The sequence below is a fragment of the Miscanthus floridulus genome, chromosome 2 (genome assembly GCF_019320115.1).
Source record: "Miscanthus floridulus cultivar M001 chromosome 2, ASM1932011v1, whole genome shotgun sequence".
NCBI classification, from domain to species: Eukaryota; Viridiplantae; Streptophyta; class Magnoliopsida; order Poales; family Poaceae; genus Miscanthus; species Miscanthus floridulus.
Window position 1 is genome coordinate 123,893,435 of NC_089581.1, and position 17,553 is coordinate 123,910,987.

Here is a 17,553-nt window from a genome sequence, read left to right on the forward strand (position 1 = left end):
TTTCATCACATTCAAAATTGCTGAAAAATAACATTTCATATTTTTCTTAAATAATATACATCACAGAGAAGTCACACAAAATTTTTCATAATTTTTAGAGCTCTAAATAAATCTACACAAAAATAACAAAAATAGACACTATTTATTCATTTCTGAAAATAGAAAAATCCATTTATGAACTACACAGTCACTGACAACCCGACCCCACCCGTCATCTTCAACCTCTGGCCTTGAATCCGGTGACACGCGCGCTGACCGACGATTCCTCGCCGCCGGTGAGACCAACGGCGAAGGCAACTGCACCAACATGCTCTCCACGACTATGCGCATCAACTAACGTCCTTAGTTGCATCGGTTGCGGCACAAGATGAGCACGGCACCGGCCATGGCGGACACAACGGCTCATCGGTGCTATGCCGGTGAAACAAAACCAAAAATGGTGAAACAAAAGGCATAGGAAGAACCAGGAGCTCACCTCGGTCACGTTGAAGGTGATGGACAAGCCGGAGGAACAATAGAGAGGCGGGTTGACGTTCACGGTGGTCACGGCGAAGCAGAGATCGTTGACGGTGATGAATCGGCAACTGCAGTGGGCAAAACAGCCAAGCAACAACGGATTAAGTACTACAGCATCAAGACGAAGCCGTAGGTACACTGATCACGGGCAACGGCTCACCGGAGAGCTCTGGCCACGACGACGCGCCCGCGGCGGTGAGGCTGCCGACCGCGAGGAAGAAAGACGTGGACAGCGAATTCTTGGCAATTTCAGGCGACCAAGGTTAGCTGGCTGGATTCGCAAGGAAGAGACGGAACTGGGATGGCCTTTACCGAGACGGCAACGACGCTAGGGAGGCGATGCGAGCTCGCCGGAGTTATGGCGTCGGCGATTGGAAAAACAGAGCAAGAGAGCGGGGGCAAACGGCGACGGCCAAGGCTAAATAGAGCGGCTCAGAAGCGCAAGGAAGCCATGCAGGAGACTTCTCCGTGCCAGCGCGAAGCCGAAGACATCCACGCGCGCGCCTGGAAGCAAACCGAAGGTCGCCGGCGATGTAGCAAGAGCGGCGGCCACTGTTCACCTTAATTACAGGTTTGCCATTCATTTTAAATTCCAAATTACTCCCAATTTTGTATAACAACTCAAAAATATCCAAAAATAAAAGTTGTTCAAAATCAAAAGTTCTACAACTTTGCTTTTATAACTAACCCCAAATTCGGTCTATATTTTGAAATGAACTTTTGAATTCAAATAGGTGACATTTAACGAATCACGCCTTTTTGAATTACTCCAAATTTTTTATAACAACTTTGAAAACTCCAAAAGCAAACTTTGTATAACTTGACAAGCTCTACACTTTTGCTTTTGGGCTCAACCCCAAAATATGCTTAGATTTTGAAATGAGTTTTTAGGGTAGGATTTAAATGCTGAAAATCAGGGTTTTCTCGAAAATTCAAAATCCAAACAAATTTTGAACTTGAGTCAAACAATACAATTCAACACATACCACATAAATATAAACTTGTTTTAGTGTATGCATCTCAAAGTTTTCACCAAATGGCAAATGCTTTGCAATGCATATGATGACATGTCAGGTTTTAGTATTTAAACACCCAAGGTGTTACATCTTCGTATCACATCTAACATTACCCTTCACAGTTCTTCTCGGCGTGTAAACCCTTGTTTTGAGAAAACAGACTAAAAAATAACTCGGGAAATATGTCTATCCACCATATGTGGTGGACAACGAGTAGCATAGTAACAACTTTTCACAATACTCAAAAAGGTTTGCCTGGTCTCGCTGTTATTGGGTTTCTCACGGACACTCAGAAGATATTGAACAAATTCTCGCATATGCAACTTTATTTCATCATCAACACTGCTTATTATTTCTCCATTCTTCTTGGGATCCTATAAAGAAAAACATCATTAGTTCAACACATGTTCATATAAAAAAGTGAAATAAAAGTAGTCTTGCAGAAATCTTAAAACAAAATTTACACGATCTAATTTTTCAACAAATGAATAAAGTTCGTCATTAACAACATTCTCTCATTGTAATAAATTGTTGTTTATACCACTTTGTATTTTGTTTGCCAAGAAATTGTTGTATCTACCATGTATCCTTATTCCATTCAACATGGACCACTTACAAAAAAAAATGAAATTGGAAATACACTTTAATGATCCACAGAATGAAGCTATTGCAATATAAATTTATTATTGCATAGTTCTTAGTTCATTGAATAATGTGGCTAAGGCTATTATGTCAAATTTAGTGGTAAATAATAAGCATGATTTTTGTCGCCCTCAATTATTGTAGTTGGTTATGAAGTCTAATTTTGGAGGTGATAATAAAGCTGATATTGGAAACCTCCATACATCGTCGTTGTGCTAGGCACTTATTTTGTTTTTTATGTTCTTGTATGCAAGGAGTAGTCCTTCATACTTCTTCCATCAGAAGCAGAAAATGAAAGATTGCGAGTTAATTATTGGAGAAGACCTAGGGATCAGTTTCCCATGGAACATAAAAAATGATCTAAAATGTAATATGTCAGAAAAAGTCTGTTTTTTTACCTTCGATTATCCAGTTTGTCCACTTAATTCCCAAAGTTATTGGGACTGCTTACACATTAATGAAATTTGTTTTTTTAATTCTCGATGTAGTTCTAATTCAGGTTTAGATTTTGTAATTGATAATCAACATCATACACTAGTAACAAAAATACCAGGATTTTATGATTATTTTCGTAGATATGAAGCACCATGCAAACTTCATGAAAATGCAGTTGCATTATGCAAAATTATAGAGAAAATTGTGTCTTATCCAAGAGATTTAAGGTACGACACAATTGCGTTTTGCAATAGTTAGCTTCCTAGTTTTTTTTTCTTGAAAACTAAGAACCCTAGAAATCATCGTATATTATATGGCTATGTACAAAGGGTGGAAATAAAATTACTGTAATATGTGTTACCTGAGATAGTAACATCTTTTGGTTAAGACTGTCGCATATAGATCCTGTGAGTTGAATAATTCGATCACCATTTTTGTTGTTGATCAATGATGCAGCCTCACCAACTCGCCCAGCACAAATCTCAATCATTTGAACTAAAAGCAAACATGTTTGCTTGTCATGAACCATGCATGATCCTTGTTTCATAGTATTGGATTCATTATATACGTTGGCTTCTATATTTGTCTTCTCACTTATCCATTCAGTCCACTAGAAGTTCAGAGAATGGTATTAGGATGACTGTTGAACAGAACGATATACTTGCTAAGTGCATTTTTTTTTGTTTAACTTACAGCTGATGTCAATAGTTTGTGGATGTACTCTGGACCTTCATGAATCGGTTGCGCTTCTTGTGCTAACGAATCAGTAAGCTGCAGAAGCGCCCTCACAAGAATAGCATCATTTCCATTTGTGTTAAGCCTGGATGCACCATTGGTCTCAGAGCAGTAAGTATATATTCCGTTAAAAAGAAGGTAGTGATCAAAGTTTAAAATATTCCATCAACTGTACTAAGGTCAACCATACATTACATTATGCAACTGGAGAAACTCAAAAAAAAAAAAAAACTATAATGATAAATCACAGTTTGTTTCTCCAGTAAACACTTCCAATGTTATACCTCACCTACATACTACAAGCCGAAGTGTAAATTGTAATCATTAAAATAACTGGCATGCATATTTTCATAGTTCATTTCGTCATGCATTACTAGAACCATTTACTTGTTTTCATTTTTCTTGCTCTTAGAAGAAAACATCGACTTGTGGGGCATGCTATTGATTGATGATTGATCACTTGGATACAAATATATAATGGATAACCAATATATAAAACTTACCCTTTTTTTGCGAGTTATATAAAATTACCCTGATCCATCCCTTTCTTCATAGGGACAATGCAAGGAACGTTCCAAGCATTCTCTGAATGACGAATTGTTATGAAGATGAGTAGAAATGGTGTTGGCAAGTATTGCCACTCTAGCCCATGCAAGTCGCTCCCGTGGCACGACTTGGTTTGTAAATGGAAGCGGCGGCCAGAAAATAAGCTCTCAAAACATCTTCTTGTGCCACTCCAAAATCCATAAGGCGATTCTCAGTGTACCACCTAGGTAAAGTACGAGAAACCTTATTATCAAGGTTGATACAAATTTTGTATTGAGAAATGATAATGACAAAAATAAATACTCAACTGGTTGCAAATAATATTTTGTTTTATGCTACCTAAGGTATTTTCCATATATTTTAATTTTTTCTCTACGCCGCATATTCACCATGTCAATTTGGCCAAAAAAAACTAAAAAAAATGCAACTACAAAAAAGGGTTGTGTCACCATTCCCTTGTATATACATACTTTTTCAGCCCTTGCCACTCAAGCTGATGAAGAGCTTGGCAATAATTGAAGTCCATTCTTGCCAACTCAAGATATACATTGTTATTCACAAGAGGCACCCTGCCAAATAGACAAAGGTCGATCATCACATTGAGGTAATTTGACTTTAATTGCATCAACGAACATGAAGCATAGCCATGGGCCAAATTATTTTACCTATAGAGCATCTTTCCGATCCAGACATCATCAGCACCGCCATACTGTTCTAGATAGTCTCTTGCTTCTACATGTGGCAAGTTTCCATACCAAGGAAAATCCAGTGTATATATTACCTATTGATCAGATTCAGCATTTCTGTTGGTTTTATAGAAGACATTGCAGCAAATAACTTTTAAGATGTTAATGCCAAAGACATATTAATAGGACACCAACATATATTGATTAATGCATACTAATATGTTGTTGCAATCATTATACCAGCCTTTTCGAAAATATTATTCGTTCTCCTGAATAATCCTACTGAATTATTTTGAGAATCTTACAAGCTCAAGGTAATTTCTGGAGCTTCTGATATTTTTTGTTGTTGTAAAACAAGATAATACTAGTAGATCAAAAGTATAGTAGTATGCTATGTACTGATAGTAGATTGTAGATATACCATTACACCTAAGATAAATATAACTCAAAATTCATAAACCGAACAAGAATGCACCAATTAACCTGTACATCTAGTATATTCAGTTTTCAATATACAAATAGGATCTGCCAATGCTAGCATGGATTGGATTACCTCGCCAGGTAGATCCTTAGATATAATCCATTTGTCACGAAGCGCTCCTTCAGCTTCTCTTTTCCTAAGAAACTCATATGAGAAAGTCCCAGCACGGTGCAAAATATCCTCTCCTGAAAAACTTATCTGAGAGGCCCTATTGAGGTTATGTTAGCCCCTAAGATCTCCGGTATGGGTGAGTCGACCACTCACCACCTTTGCTGACCACGCACTGTCGTTGTCAACCACACACTATGGCTAGAGATAGAAGAAGGGAGGGAGAACAGAGCACACACACAACACAAGCATCAGCATTGGCCAGAGCTCTGCAGAGGAGATGTAAAACTGAACTCGCTCTCTTTACTGAGTTGCAGTGGCAAACTATATATACAACTGTACCCATCTAATCCTAGTACACAGACATGTCAGGCTACCATGCCGCTACAGTGGCTAGATGTGACAACAAGGCTGACTTTGGCGCCTGCCCCTGCTGTGGCTACAGTGTGGTAGGAGAGCCATTCGGCGCCTGCCCCTGCAGCTGCTACAGTACCCCAGTAGGGAGCCCTTTTCGGCGCCGCCTGTCCCTGCCGTGCGTTCACACAAGGGAAGTAACAGATTACTTAACAATTCTTTCCCTAATCCTGCTGTTAACCCTTGAACCCCCTCCATGCCGATCATCTTCTTTAGCTCCGTGAGCCGAAGACGGCCGAGCGGCTTGGCGAAGACGTCCGCGAGTTGCCGACCAGTTTCGACAAACTCGATGACGATCTGCCCTCTATCGATACAGTCCCTGAGGAAGTGGAACTTGACGTCGATGTGCTTGCTCCGGTCGTGAAGAATCGGATTCTTCGCGAGGGCGATGGCGGGCTAGTTGTCCACCATCAGTGTTGGTGGGTAAGCTTCTACACCGGTCAGCTCACCCAGCAGCCGACACAGCCACACAGCTTGGCACGCCGCTATGGCTGCCGCCACGTACTCTGCCTCGCACGTGGATAGCGCCACCACCTTCTATTTCAGCGACAACCATGAGATTGGGGCCGACCTGAGAAAAACGAGCACGCCAGAGGTGCTCCGCCGTCCGCCAATGTCCCCCGCCATGTCTGCATCGCTGAACACAGTGAGCTACAGCCTACTCTGTTAGTCTTGGGGAAGACAATCCCCTGATCCACCGCCCCCTTGATGTAGCGCAACAGCCGCTTCACCGCAGCCCAGTGATCCTCTCGGGGATCCTCAATGAAGCGGCTGACGTAGCCCACGACGAACGCAATATTCGGCCTCGTGTGGACTAGGTAGCGTAAACCACCGATGATGCTCCAGTAGAGTGTTGCATCTACCTTCGCTGCAGTACTGGCCTTCGTCAGCTTCAGCCGCTCCTCCATCGGAGTCACGCACGGCTTGCACTTAGCCATGCTGCTCCGCTCCAATAGCTTCGAGACATACGTGCTCTGACCGAGCGTGAGCGCCTCCTTCCCCTGTCTCACCTCGATGCCGAGGTAGTAGGAGAGCGTGCTGAGATCGCTCATTCAAAAATGAGCCGCCATCTCGTGCTTGAAGCTGTCGATGTCCTCTGCACGCGCGCCGGTGACGATCAAGTCGTCCACATACACGCCGACGACGAGCTCCTCCTTCCCCCGTCGCCGCGTGTAGAGCGTGTGCTCAGTTGTGCACCTCGTGAACCCAAGCTCGCCTAGCGTGGCGTCAAGCTTGGCGTTCCACGCTCGTGGGGCCTGATGTAGCCCGTAGAGCACCTTGCGCAATCGAAGCACCCTGTGCTCCGCTCCCTTGATGGCAAAACCCGGAGGTTGCCTAATAAAGACCGTCTCTGCCAGCTCGCCATTGAGGAAGGCCAATTTTACGTCCAGGTGATGGACGCGCCAGTCCTTCGCTGCTGCCAAAGCCAGAAGTAGTCGAACAAACTCCATGCGCGCTATCGGTGCAAAGACTTTCTTGAAGTCGATGCCCTCGCGCTAGACAAAGCCTCGGGTGACGAGGCATGCCTTGTGCTTGACAATGGAGCCGTGCTTGTCCCGCTTGACCTTGTACACCCACTTTAGGCTGATCGGACGGCATCCTAGAGGTGGATCGACGAGCTCCCAAGTCTCATTTTCCTCGATCGCCTTCATCTCCTCCAGCATCACCCGTCGCCAATTTGCATCGTGCTCGGCCAGTGTGAACGTGGGTGGTTCCTCTGCACTAATGAGGAGCAGCTCTGGGTTATTGAGTAGCCGACCCGCCAGGCCTAAGGGCCCTGTGTCGCCGATGATGTCGTCTAGCCTGTGGAACTACACCTCCTCACCATTGTGGAAGGCATCCACGAACTCAGTGATGTCTCTTAGAGGTGAGGCGAACTCGATCGACGTCGATGGAGTTCCTTGTTTCACTAGAGTGGTCGGCACAGCACCTGGAGTGCTCGACACTCTGGCTGCAGTGCTCGGCACTACTCCTAGACTACTCGTCACCACTCTTGGAGTGTTGGGCACCACTATAGGAGTGCTCAGCCCCAGTCTTGGAGTAGTTGGCACCACTGCAAGACTTGTCGGCTCTGCTACGGGAGTGTTCGACACCTATCCTGGAGTGGCTGGCACCACTGTAGGACCGTTCGGCACCACTCCTGGAGTGCTCAGCTCTGTTGCTGGAGTGGTCGGCACCTCCTCTCCAGCGTCTCCACCACCATGAATGACCAAGTGCTCGACGACAAAGGTACTGGTGAAGCCGCCAGCTTCCGCCGTGCCCGGACTGTTCTAGTCCCAGGCTGCCTTCTTGTCAAATACGACGTCATACGAGACAAGCACCTTGCCTCCACATTGGTCATAGAGCCGATATGCCTTGGTATCTTTCGCGTAGCCCAGGAGCACCATCGGTGTGCTCCTATCCTCCAGCTTGGTGAGAACCGGCTTCGTCTTCCTAACATGGCCGATGCAGCCGAATGTCCAAAGGAAGGACACGCTCAGCTTATGCCCATACCAAGCTTCAAATGGTGTCTTGCCCTTTAGGGCCTTGGTGGGTGCGTGGTTGAGGATGAACACTGCCGTGGTCACCGCCTCATCCCAGAACCTTGCCGGCATGCTCTTGGCCTTCATCATGGATCGAGCCATGCCGACCACCGTCTGGTTCCACTGCTCCACCATGCCATTCTGCTATGGCGAGTATGGCGTGGTGTGGTGTCGCATCACACCCTGATCCGCGTAGTACGCAGTGAACTCCACCGAAGTGAATTCACCGCCGCGATCAGTCCTCAGCACGTGCAACTTTTTACTGCTCTCTGCCTCTGCTCGTGCCTTGAGCCTCTTGATCGCCTCAGTCGCCTCGTCCTTACTCATCAGGAGTTGCAGCCACATATAGCGATTACAATCATCCACGAGCAGGAAGAAGTACCGCCGACCACCATTTGTGGCCGGCGTGATTGGCCCATAGAGATCCTTGTGGACGAGCTCGAGAGTGTCTACCGCGCGATACTTGGCCGCCTTTGGGAATGGCAACCTCCTCTGCTTCTCGGCCAGGCAGCTGTCACACAGCTCGCCTTTGTGCTTGATGTGAGGCAGCCCTCGGACCATCTTCTCTAGCCGACCAAGCGCGTCGAAGCTAAGATGGCTGAACCGGCATGCCATAGCCACGGCTCCTTGGTGTGCCGTGCTGCCAGGCACACCGGTTGCCCCACCTTCAAGTCAAGCAGGTATAGCTGGTTCTAGGACCTCTTCACCTTGGCAAGAAGGAGTTGCTCTTGGTCCCTGATCCTAAGGACACCGTCCTTGATCAGTACCTCGCTACCGCGCTCATCTAGCTGGCCAATGCTGATGATGCTTGATCGTGACTGAGGAATGTAATATACATCCGTTAGCGCGCGGTGCTTGCCGTTCTAGCACCTGAAGATGATGGTGTCGCGCCCTCGGATCGCCACCCTTGAGCCGTCACCGAACTTCACCGTGCCGGTCATGTCGTCGTCAAGCTTGGAGAAGGCTTCCTTGGAGCCCATCATGTGGTTGCTAGCGGTTGAGTCTAGGTACCACCGCTGCTCCTGTCCCCTGCCCACATGTCCGAGGTAGACTTTGGCGCGTGGTTTGTCGAGGTGGACAACCTTCAGAGCCTTGCCAGGCCCTTCCACTACCATCCCCTCTCCCTTCTCCTTGGCATCAATGTCGTGCAGTGCATAGAACATCGCCATCAGGAGAGTGGCCTCATCATCATCATCAGTCTTCGCCAGATGAGCCTTAGCCTTCTTCTCCTGCTTGCGATTTGGGCACTCCTTTGCCCAATGGCCCGTCTTCCCACAGCGCCGACAGGCGTTGGGGTCGACCTTCTTCTTCTTCTCCGAAGAAGACTTGCCGCGGCGCTTGCCATCGTCACCACGGCTGGAGGAGGCTTCCCCGGAGTTCCTCTGTCAGCAGCAGCTTGCCGCTGTCTGTCATTGCTGTCGCCTGCTCCAGGCGCTTGTCCACCGCCCGCAACCGACCAGTCACATCCTCAATGGTGAGGGTGGACAGATCCAGCATCGTCTCTATGGAGAGAGCAATCTAGATGTACTTCATCGGCGCGGAGTTGAGGTACTTGGAGACCGCCTCTTCTTCGTCGATGGTGACGCCGTGGCTCCTCAGCTTGCTGATGAGCGTCTACAGATGGTGGGAGAAGTCCTCCACCGATTCATCACTCTTGAACTTGAGGTTGGAGTACTCCTGCTTTAGCAGCTGGGCCGTCGCCTTCTTTGCGCTGTCGGAACTGACACGCATCGCCGCAATGGAGCCTCCCACGCCTCCTTAGCAGAGTTCGTCGCCCCCAACGACTCCCTATACTCTGCTGGCACAGCAGCGATGATAGCCTCCAACGCTGACATGTCGTCTTCTTCGTTGTCGGTGCCCTTGTCATAGCATTCCAGAGCCGTCGGGCTTTGAGCTTGACCTTCAAGGTCACCGACCACTCGCCATAGTTGGTGCAAGTCAGCGTCAGCCAACTAGTGCCGCTGACCTCCCGCACCATACGCACAACGAGCTCTTGTCGTGGTTGTGCAGCCACAGCAGCACCGCTGCTGTCGCCCATCTCCAAACCGTCTGTCATCGCCAACGGTTAGTCTGACGATGAGCTTGTACGGCTCCGATACCACTTGTTAGCCCCTAAGATCTCTGGCACGGGTGAGTCGACCACTCACCTCCTTTGCCGACCATGCACTGTCGTTGCCGACCACACACTATGGCTAGAGGTAGAAGAAGGGAGGAAGAACAGAGCACACACACAGCACAAAGCACCAGCGTTGCCGGAGCTCTGCAGAGGAGATGTAAAACTGAACTCACTCTCTTTATTGAGTTGTAGTGGCAAACTATATATACAACTCTACCCGTCTAATCCTAGTACATAGACATGTCAGGCTGCCATGCTGCTACCGTGACTAGATGTGACAGCAGGACTGACTTTGACGCCTGCCCCTGCTGTGGCTACAGTGCGGCAGGAGAGCCATTCGTTGCCTGCCCCTGCAGCTGCTACAGTGCAACAGCAGGGAGCCGTTTTCGGCGCCGTCTGTCCCTGTCGTGCGTTCACACAAGGGGCAGATTACTTATCAGGTTATACATCCCTGTGACTGCTTGAGTCGACTGCCCAAAAAAAGCAAAAGAACTCCCCATCCTTCTCAAAGTTCTTGAACGCATCTACAAGCAACAACACATATGTTAGAGATGCAATATATGGGAAATAATAAAGTGAAATGGTTCAAGAGGACATACAAGAATATGATCTGTTTGCCTTTTTACCTGGTGAGACACTATATCCATGAAGCCGTAGCAGTCGGAAAGCCATAGCTGTGTCATCCACTTCCTTCACATCAGAGTTCCTAGCCCAGCAGATTCCTTCTTCAGTAAAGTGCCTATAAAATGGGTTTATATATTTGTTATGTAGATAAAAGAAGATCATTACTCATACAATGGAGTAACTGGGCTTTGCCACGCTGCATCTTCAAATAAAAAATAGTTTGAAAAAGTTGCAAAGAAAAACATGTTCACATAGTCCATGCATTCTTCAATCTCTTGCTGAAAGTAACGAGAGATCCCGAGACGCTCCAATCGATCAACAGCCCATATGTGCTCAAAAAGATCCACAGGGTAAACGTTGGGCACTGAAATGGCGAATACAAACAATTAAAGAGAATGATGGTACAAAAATGCTAAGCAATCTTGTGGACAACGGTGCATGATATGATGTATGCATTCATGTATATATAGCCATGGATCTAGCTAACCTCCTCCATTGAATTTCTTCGCTGTCCTATCAATATAGTCGAAGCACTTTTTGTCACCAGTATTCATAAGAGCATACTATGCAGTGGCTGCAGGAGAAAACAAGAAGGATCCATCGCTTGATTGCAGCTTTAAAAGCTTTGCCCAGTCTAGTCCAGGCATTCCTTCAAGGCTATGAAGAATTGATGTAGGAACTGTACGCATCACTTCCTTAGGGATCCTGTATTACGTACAAAAAATATATTAATTAGAAAGGAAACCTAGAAAATTATGTCGAGGAAACCATCGCATTGTACATTCTATCTACTTCTTCATCTTGATTTCTCTACTCGAGTATATTCCTGTAGAGCTTGGTGATCATAAGGGAAGTCAACGCCCAAACTCTTAGCTATTTCAATGAGAGAAGGGAATAATGCAAGCTCGAAAGCTATCGGCATTGACTCTTCGTCTTCCACCGCTAACTTCCACATATTCTGATTGAGAAAAGAGAGCCCTAAAAGTAAAGCAGCACGCAATTTAGCAACGCCCATCATTCAGTTGAATCGAGGGTACCCAAATTTGGTTCACTATACATATTCTGCTGTAAATGGGTACCCAAATTAATTTTTTCTCAATACCTTTGTTGCCCATTTCAGGTTCAAGAGACCATTTTGTGAGTGTGACAACACACCCAAGCGTGTTTATCAGACGGTCGTAGGCAGAGAACAAGTCCGCATCGCCCCAGGAGCCATCCGGGAGCTGATTGTTTACGATCCACTGGACGGCGGCTGGGAACTCGGGGCCCTCGCCGCCGTCCAGCCTGGGTACCAAAGCAACCCAAGCGGTGTCGTATGCTGAGATGCTGATGTCCCCATCGTTCACTGATCTCAGTATTGCCCTAATCTGATCGATGAGTGGTTCAGAGTCTGTCCCGTGAACCTGATGGGCAACAAGCTAACAGCTGGGAAATTAGCAAGTTAGTTATGCTAGCTTATGCACCACTAATACAGCTGAGTTGTTGAGAACATTATACTAATACAGTAAGAATGTGAAACGATCGATCATGTATATGAAACGCAAGAATATATATCGCCACGGAAGGAAGTTTCACCTCAGAAATAACCTGTTGGTTATCAAGATCGTCTTGCAGATGCGCAGGCCATTTCATGTTTTCAGCATCGTTTCCCATGATGGGTGTTAGGGAACCTGCAGGTGATGCATGCGTTTGAAACTTATTTGCACTGGAATTGACAGATTACCAGCTAGGATAGGACTAGGATGATCCCTGCTCAAATTGGACCGATCGATGATTGATACCTTTGGCGACGGCTGAATCGCTGGTGTCCTGCACTTGGGCCCGGGCCCTCCACCGGCCGGCCATGTGGACACCACAGCGCTTTGCTTGGGCGGCGGCGACTGCATCCTTCTTGTTGCGGGAACTCCATGGACCTAGTTGAATCGCAAGAGGTGAACTGAAGGTGGTGAGAACCAGCCAGCTGCCTTGTTATTAGTCAGGAGTACGTTACGATATATAATTAATGTAAGATGAAAGAGGAAGGAATCACAAGTAATACAAATATATAATGCAGAAGTGTATGATGCAGCCATGCTGGTTCGCCAATACGTGCGTAGGGATCAGGAGAACCAACGCACAAATTCCATGGCTCTCTGCACTCTCTACTTGTTGAGATCTACTACGAGTTTTTTTTTTTGAGAAGAGATCTATAAATTTTCCCACTGGAATTAAACGCATCAAACTATAAATTCAGAATCGTCTGAAAATTCTTTAATTAATACTCCTACAGTCCCAATATGCGGACGAATACTGACCTGTTTAATTCATCATATGAAGTAGTACCACTTATGCATGCGTTTCAACATGCCTTGGTATTTTCTGTTACTTTTCCAAATTAAAAGAGGGCTGCGCGTGACGATAATTCTAGCACAGTACCAAATTAAAAAATCTTAAGTTCGACTAATATTATTGTTGGGTTCATAAACCCAGTGTTCTCTATGGGCCCGCTTTCCAGCAAAAGCTCGGCCCAGCAGACGGCATTACAACAACACGCGACTCCTAGGCCGGCCTAGTTACCTAACGACAGGCCGGAAGAACGATCCAGTCTCCGACCGGAAGGTCTGACCAAGGAGGGGACGACGCTCACTTCCGACTCCGACCCGCTTTTCCGACCGGGAATAAGCCGAACCTCTACTTACAGCTCTTCTCCGACCGACACGGTCGGAGCTGACTGGAAACGACCGACCGGGAACGCCCGCTCGGTGAGGACCCAAGAATCAGGTAGAGCAGATAAGGCAAGGCGCTCAAGTCAACCGCAATATCGAGGACCGTACCCTGCACACCTGCAGGACAGTACCTTCCAGGCATGTCAGAACCCAAACAGTATTATGGGTGTCGACATTTGCCTTACAGTGTCGTGGGCGCCAACGACCGTCTTGTACCCGGTAGGGTGGGCAACAAGACTGAGTAGCATACGTGCACACTCTCTCTCTCACTTGTAAGGCCATCTCCTTCACCTATAAAAGAAGATGCGCTCTCTCCCAATAAGGAGCGGTCATTCCAAATTTCTCTCTGCTCAGCTTAGACATTCTGAGCACTCGAACAGCTCCACAGTTCCAGAACTCTAAAGCTACACAGAGCACATGTTCTAAATACTTAGCGCACATTGGAGCTCCCGTCACTTTTGGCCCTTCAGTTCAGAGCCCGACCGGACCTTTAACACCTCTCTTCTATTCCCACTCGTTTGTAACCCCACAACAAACTTCGAACACCTGGGCTCAGGAATAAAGTCACCGATCGACTAGAACTGGACGTAGGGCACGTTGCCTGAACCAGTATAAACCCTGTGTCATTGAGTGCTAGGCCATATCCGATCACAACGTACGACAAAACTACAAATATTTACTTGTTGGTCATTTTTCGCACCGACAGTTGGCGCCGTCCGTGGGGAGGACGACGTACGTTCACGCTTTTGGTCATTGGATGGTCCACCTTTCCACCATCTTCGTCATGACGGGCTCAAGCGATACGATTCGCTTCGGCTCGCTGGAGTTTCCCACGCTCCCGCCTATCGGGATGTGGGTTCCTCCCGTCTTCAAGCCGTTCCAGACCTTCCTCTTCGGAAGCCTGGACTTCGTCGCCGACCAGCTCGGCGTGCTTCGCCTCCATGAGGAGGCACTTGTCCCGGCGCCCGTCGGAGGAGGAGCGCCCTCCGTCGCCTCCGGGCCACTCGACGACCTCAATGACGAGACACCTACGCTTCACTCCGAGCCCACGCTGGGCTCAAACGCCACTATGAGTAATGTACATATTGTTCTTTTCTCGCTATTTAATATCTTCCGCCAACTCTCCAAAGGGACCCTGTTGTCCCCACCGCAACCGTCATGCGACCGGTTCCCCTACGGCCTCGTGTCCCTCGTGGACACGTACATGCGGGGGCTCCGAAAGATGCTGACGCCGCCCCCTCTCACATCTGAATTCGTGAGAATGGTGGGCTACACTCCCTTCTCTTTCCACGACCTCGTGGATGATGAGGTTGAAAGCGACAGCTCCAGCATCGGCGATGCCGTGGCACTTAGCCACCCTCTGTCCTGGGAGTGCGCTATAGCGAACGCTCCAGGACAGCCACCGGTGGTAGCGGGGTCTCTACAGACTCACACCCCTCTGGATCCTCGTGCGGAGGCCCTCGCGTGTGCACAGGAGCACGGCGAGGAGTTACGACAAAGGCGGTAGAGCCAGCCTCCACCTGCGCTAGCACGCTCGGCGCAGCACGCTGTGCCACGCGTGCGTAACCCGGCGAGCGGTGCCCAGGGTCACGCCCGTCAGGTCCAGCACAACATCCTGGATGGAGGAAACAATCCCCCATAGTTCGCTCGTTCTGGCCAGAACATCACCGCTGTAGCGATGCTTCTGCACAGCCTTCTCGAGCCTATCGACCCCCAGGAGCAGGCGATCCACCGAAACCTCTGGGCGCTAGTGGAAATCACTGCCGTACAACAAGTGGAGAGCTCCACGTCATGACACCGGCTCGCGGCCTCTTTCCCTACCAAGAGAATGGGGGCGCACCAGTCGAATCGCTCCATCCGCTCACCACTACAGTCATTCGGCATGGAACAGGAGGCCGCAGCTGCATCACGGCCTGACCCGGCGCCCACTCCACACCGACCACCTACGGGCGAATGGCTCGCACCGAACCACGACGCTCGCAGCGTCATCAACAATCGGCGTGAAGCCCCATGTGATGATGACGTCCACTAAGGGGCAGTGAGAGCAGGTGGCATGGGCCCTGGCTAGACCATCGAGGGGAGAGGGAACATGCACTCCAAGCATGGTCGCCGACCAGACGACCGAAGTCCCAGCCCTGACGGCCTAGGACCACGGGCCTTTGGCCGTCGCATCCAGAAAGCGCCGTTCCCACAGCGCTTCTGACCACCTACCAACATCACCAAATACACCGGGGAAACGAATCTCGGTATATGGCTCGAAGACTTTCGGCTCACCTTCCAAGCTGGAGGAGTGGATGATGACCACTTCATCATTCAATACCTCTCCATCTGTGTAGGGGAGCATGTTTGAGCATGGCTCGAATTCCTCCTACCTGACAGCATCTATGACTGGGCAAATCTCAAAAGGATCTTCATCGGGAATTTCTAGGGGACGTATGTCTGTCCGTGAAATTCCTAGGACCTCAAGAGCTACCAGCAGGAGCCCAACGAGTCCCTGCAGGATTAGATCCGTAGGTTCTCAAAATGATGCAACTCCCTTCCTGATGTTGTTGACGTGGACATCATCAACGCGTTCCTCTCCGGGACAACCTGTGAGTCCTTGATCCACAAGCTCAACTGTCTAAAGCCCCATGCCACCCACGACCTGCTCGACATCACCACGAACCATGCCTCTGGCGAGGAGGCGGTCGGAGCGGTCTTTAGTGGAGGCCAGGACAAGGGCAAGGCCAAGCGCGAGGACCATTGCGAGGGCCCCTCCATGCAAAGGGGCAAAAAGAACAAGAAGGATCCACGCCGACCGGCTGACTCCGCTTTGGTCACCGCGGATGATCGTGCGGGCAAGCGGCCCCAACAGGATCAGCCCGACCACTTTGACAAGCTCATGGAGAGCCCATGCACCAACCACGCCTACCCCGTCAAGCACCTCTACAAGGACTATGAACTCCTCAAGCGCTTTCTACGGTAGGCCAATGGGCCAAAAGAAGGAAATGGCAAGGAGGTAGTGGCCAAGAAAGGGGATGTGGCAGTCAAGGATGATGATGGCTTTCTCGACCCTGAGGAATGCCTCATGGTCTTTGGGGGATTCGATGCCATCTACTCCAAGCACCAGCACAAGGTGTGCTATAGAGAGGCATGCGTCGCTGAAATGGCCGTCCCCTCTTTCCTTAGCTGGTCAGAATCTCCGATCACTTTTGATCAGAGGGACCATCCTTCCCACGTCGCCAAACCAGGTCGCTACCCGCTCGTCGTCGACCCCATTGTCCGCAAGAAGCGCCTCACCAAGGTGTTGATGGATGGAGGCAGTGGCCTCAACATTCTCTATGTTGACACCCTCGATGCCATGCGCATCCCCCAGTTAGAGCTCCACCCAGTGAGTTCTCCCTTCCACGGCGTTATCCCGGGGACACAGGCATACCCGCTCGGGCAGATCGACCTGCCCGTCACATTTGGTGACTGAGCCATCTTCCGCTCGGAGGTCCTCACCTTCGAGGTGGTGGACTTCCTAGGGTCCTACCATGTCATCTTGGGGCGGCCATGCTACGCTGAGTTCATGGCGATCCCCAACTACACCTACCTCAAGTTGAAGATGCCGAGACCGAACAGCGTCATCACTGTGGGTAGCACCTTTTCACACGCCTACACGTGCGACCGCGAGCATTATGAGCTCACCACTGCCGTCATCAACTCAGCCAAGCTCCCTCAGCTCAAAAATTCATCGACTCCAGCAATCCCAGACTACAAGCCAACCTCCTCAACTGCCTTCCACCCAATCGAGGAAACTAAGGTGGTGGGGATCGACCCCACCGACCCAACCAAGATGGTGTAGATCAGGGCCAAGCTCCCAGCCAAATAGGAATGTAAGCTTGCTGACTTTCTATGCGCCAATCGTGATGTCTTCGCATGGAAACCTTCTGACATGCTAGGCATACCGTGGGAGGTCGGTGAGCACGCATTACTCCCCGTCCTAGGCTCAAAGCCCACCAAGCAACGCCTGCGTCGCTTTGACA

At 48.8% G+C, this 17,553-nt stretch overlaps 1 pseudogene; it reads right to left on the reverse strand.

Moving 5' to 3' along the window:
* Positions 1 to 1,693: 1,693 nt before the first annotated feature.
* LOC136536995 (ent-copalyl diphosphate synthase 2, chloroplastic-like) lies at positions 1,694 to 13,688 on the reverse strand (annotated as a pseudogene).
* Between the last annotated feature and the right edge of the window lie 3,865 nt (positions 13,689 to 17,553).